Raw genomic sequence first — 4,321 nt, 5'->3', positions numbered from 1 at the left:
TTCAAACAACACTGGAGAAACTGCTCAGGAAGCTGGATGGGATATCCATGGCAGATCTCTCCATCTCTCCACCAGATAGAAGGTTAGTCAGAGGGACATCTATTTTTCAGACCTTCCGTGTGGTCTAGAGCTTTTTACTATTTCTGTTGGTCTCCAATGCTGTTTCCTTCTTCTTGAGCATAGGCTTTCTCTGTTCTATTCTCTACAAAAAAAGGATCATAGAATTTTGAGCTGAAAGGGGCCTTAGAGATCATCATAGGCCAACTTTCCTTCTACCGTTGGGAGAACTGGGACCCAGACAAGCGAAATGTGTTGGCTCAAGTCACACAGGTAATAAATAACAGAATTCAAACCCAAGTCCTCTGTCTTCAAATCTCCTGTTTTTTTTTTTTCCTTCAATATATATTCCTCACTGCTTCTCTGTCCCTTAAGGAGTTCCTGGATAAGGGGCACTGTGGGGTGGTCCTCAGCTCTGGTTAAGCCTCTGCTGTATCTAGAAAAATCTCTCTCTATACCTATACACACATATGTGTATATATATATATGTGTGTATATATATACACATATGTGTATACACACATCTATATCTATGTCTATATGTATATGTATATGTATCTCTTCATATTCCTAGGAAATCTCACATTTGGTTCTGAGAAGCCCAATCTAAGAGGTCTGGGGATGTGGATGCCATAGACTGAGTCACGGTTGTGCTTATGCGCTCTTTTAGAGGGTAAGGCATCTGGTTTCTGAAGACACAAATGTTATGTAACAAATGGAGGTGAGAACTGGAATTTTAGGGAGGTCTCCATAGATAATAACAACTAGATATGCTCAGATGATAACAATTTCTGTTTCCATAACAACCTACGATTTATAAAACTCTTTCCTTATAATGCCCCTCCCCATGAGGTAAATAGTTCAAGTATCATACCATTTTTATAGATTAGGAGAAATGAAGGTCCAAGGTCACCCAGCTTGTGAAGTAGCAATACTGGGACTCAAATCCAGGTCCTCTGGTCCCAGACCTGGGCTTCTTTCTGTTACACCTAACTGCCCATAGGAAGAAATGATGACACTGCTATTGATAGTTTACCAAATTCTGATTATAAGTCATATATTTTGAATATACTTAGGAATAACTGGGATAGGATAAAAGTGTGAAACAAGTTTGTGATTAGAAAGAGGTGTGTGTCTCTGTGTTGAAACAAATGAACGTAGGAATGTGGGGGTAGGGTGGTGCACCAGGCAGGGAAATGGACTTGAAGTTAGATCTGGCTTTGAGTTTCAGATCCATCACTTGCTAGCTCAGAGGGATGAAATGATTTCTCTAAGCTAACATACCTATGGCAGAGATGGCACAGGAATCCAGGGTCCCTGACTCCAGCAGGGGCATCTGGTGGTGAAGAGGACAGAGCTTTAGATGCAGAATGAGGAAGACCCCGAGTTTTAATCCAGCCTCAGACTCTTACTAACTAGGCAAATCACTTGACTTCTGTTGGCCTCAGTTTATTCAATGGTAAAATATGGAGAATAGTAGCACCTTCCTCCCAGGTAGATGTGAGGGTCAAAGGAGATAATATTTATAAAGTGCATGTAGCACAGTTGAATAAATGCTTGTTTCTTTTCTTCCTTCTATGAATCGTAGTTCAGGGATCTTTCCATTAAACCACTCTCTGGATAAGACTTTGACTTGGAACTTAATAAGGGGGTACTTTGGAGGAGACAAGAATCCTTGCTTTGCACATGAATGTCATGATAGGAATGGTCCCAGGGTGTCCTGGAGGTGCTCTGAAATATGGCATGGGGCAAGGAGTGCAACAAGAATCATGAAGGAGAGGAGTGGCTAGGTGGCACAGTGAATAGAGCACCAGCCCTGGAGTCAGGAGAACCTGAGTTCAAATCCGGCCTCAGACACTTGACACACTTACTAGCCGTGTGACCTTGGGCAAGTCACTTAACCCAACTGCTCTTCCTCCCCCTCCAAAAAGCAAAAAAAAAAAAAAAGAATCATGAAGGAGAAGTGAAAAAGGACATTTTCAGAGAGGCGGATGTTTGGGAAAGAAGGAAGCTGCTCATGCTTGTGGCTACCAATGGACAACATGTATACTCTTCTGGAATCTGTATGGTGTCAACAGAACTAGAGGAAGTCTAGCAACACACTGAGTGAGCCCTTCATGTGATTTTAAAGGAGCTGCCTGGGATGAGAGTCTGTGGATGGGCAGTGATCTGCATTCCTGGAGGGAGGCCTTCATTGAGGAGATCTCAGATTCTTTTCAGGACAGGACTCACAAACCACTTGATCTGCATGTCTGTTGTTTCCTATTCTTATTCCTTGACAGGCTCAAGTCCTTATCCAGGCAGACATGTCCTTGAGGAAATCTTTGAACATTTCACTTCTAGCACACGTCATCCTTAACCTAAACCCCCAGATTTCCCTTAGTTATGAAACATTTTGGTGCAGTGCAAAGAATACTGTACAAAGTCAGGATATCTGGATTCTGACCCCAGCTCTGACTCTTACTAGCAGCAGCATGGCCTTGAGTAAGTCACTTAACTGCTAAGCCTTAGTTTGCCTCATCAGTAAAACCCATGATATCTGATCTATAAGCCTGCCCTGCAGGGTATTTGTGAGGATTAAATGAAGTTATCTCCAGGAGAGCAATTTGAAAACTAAGGCACTATACAAATTTGGCTTCCCTGGTTTGGAAAGGTCACTTGATCTTCTGAGGGTTTGGCCTTGATCATTTCTAACACCCCTCAGCACAACTGGAATCTGATTCCAATCCTATGATCCATTTGCCTCAGCATGCACACATTGCACGTGCATGGGCCAAGATCTGGATTTCTCTCTCAGCATCGCTAACACCCTCTCCCCACCCCCATTGCCTCCTAATGGGCAGGCACATTATCACACTGGCCAGACTAACACAAACACCCCAATCTGGCTGTATTCCAAACGCCAGATGTGCCCACAATTAGTGTCAGTCTGGAAAATGTTCCTACGTCTGGAAGGTCAGTGTCAGCTGGACGTGCCCGCTGTGGCCCCTGCCCCCTCCTTTTCTGTCAGCTGTTGGGAGGGTGAGAGGGAGCCTGGGCTTGCCACTTTTTCAACAGTCTTAGCTGTGGAGGTCCCAGCCACAGACTTTAACTGGGCCTTGCGCGGTTGGCATTCCAATGTCTATAGAGTCCAGGCCTACCTTGTTGCTTTTGGAGAAGGAGAAAGTCTTTGGTGTGGGAGGGTACCCTGAGGGTGTGAGAAAAGGGAAGTCCTGCTGGTTTATAACTGAAAACAGTTTGTCCTCCTTTATATTTGCAATGTGCTCATGTCTCTTTTGATTTCTCTTACCTCGCCTGTCGCTTTTGGTATGAAAAGGAAAATTAACAATAATATTGTGATGGGCTCAGCTGCCATATTTAAATCTATTTGTAGGTCATTCTGAGACCCAGCTCTACAGTTTTGAAGAGCTTTCATGTTTCTTTTCCATTCATGGAGGGCTGTGTGGGCCTTTTCTCTAGGTAGTAATGAAAAATTAAATCAAATTGAGTTTGATGTCTACCTTATTGATTCCAGACCCATTCCGGTAGACTGTGACACTTCTGTGACCTGCCAATTCTGCACATTAGAGGCTTGGTTTTACACAAATGCTTCGTACCAAAGGCAGGAGCTCATACCTCCATTGGCAACATCCCACTGAAGAGGCAGACCCTGCCAGGAGATGAAAGCTGCTAATGAAGATGTGTTCCAGATGATATTTACAGTCACTGTCAGGGGAAAAAAATGGTGTGTTTCACAAATAATTTCATGGGAATGACATCGAAAATAGGGTATGATTTTCGACATGGTTTCCTCAGCTCCACTTTCCTTTTCCCCCCAATCAAACTCTATCAGCCTGTTTTAGAAGCTCCAGGCCACATCTTTTTGTAGGTACCACTATTGCCCTCCCTTAAAAAGGTAAGAACTAGTGTGCCCATTTTTTCTTCACTTGAGTGTAAATGGCTGAACACCACTGAGAACCTCATGGCCTGAGGGCAGAGTTGGGACTTAGGATATGGAGCCAGAATCTATCTTAAAGATAGCTCCAAGCTCTTTTGCTTGTCAGAGGAAAAAAATGCATGTAGGTGAAGGAATTTGCTAAAGATCACATGGGTAGATAGTAATTACAGAACCAGGGACTGGAAGATATTTTAAAATATTGCTTTTTGCCAAATAAAAACTGAGACTTGTGGATTATTTGAGTTTGGGGGTTTTGAGCTTCAGTAGAGCTTGTAGTAAGGGTGTGTGTGTGTGTGTGTGTGTGTGTGTGTGTGTGTGTGTGTGTGT

General features: G+C 43.3%; 1 long non-coding RNA gene across 1 annotated transcript; it reads left to right on the top strand.

The window, feature by feature from the left end:
• Positions 1-204: 204 nt before the first annotated feature.
• LOC138148913 (uncharacterized) lies at positions 205-4,100 on the top strand. Its single transcript, XR_011165200.1, has 3 exons — positions 205-330; positions 632-730; positions 3,572-4,100. It is a non-coding gene; the product is annotated as an uncharacterized lncRNA (long non-coding RNA).
• Positions 4,101-4,321: the final 221 nt, after the last annotated feature.

The sequence above is a fragment of the Petaurus breviceps genome, unplaced genomic scaffold, assembly GCF_028583685.1.
Source record: "Petaurus breviceps papuanus isolate PSGF00001 unplaced genomic scaffold, PetGlider_PUasm1.0 90842, whole genome shotgun sequence".
NCBI classification, from domain to species: domain Eukaryota; kingdom Metazoa; phylum Chordata; class Mammalia; order Diprotodontia; family Petauridae; genus Petaurus; species Petaurus breviceps.
The sequence above is the reverse complement of the archived record's forward strand: the minus strand, read 5'-3'. Positions and strand labels throughout refer to the sequence as shown.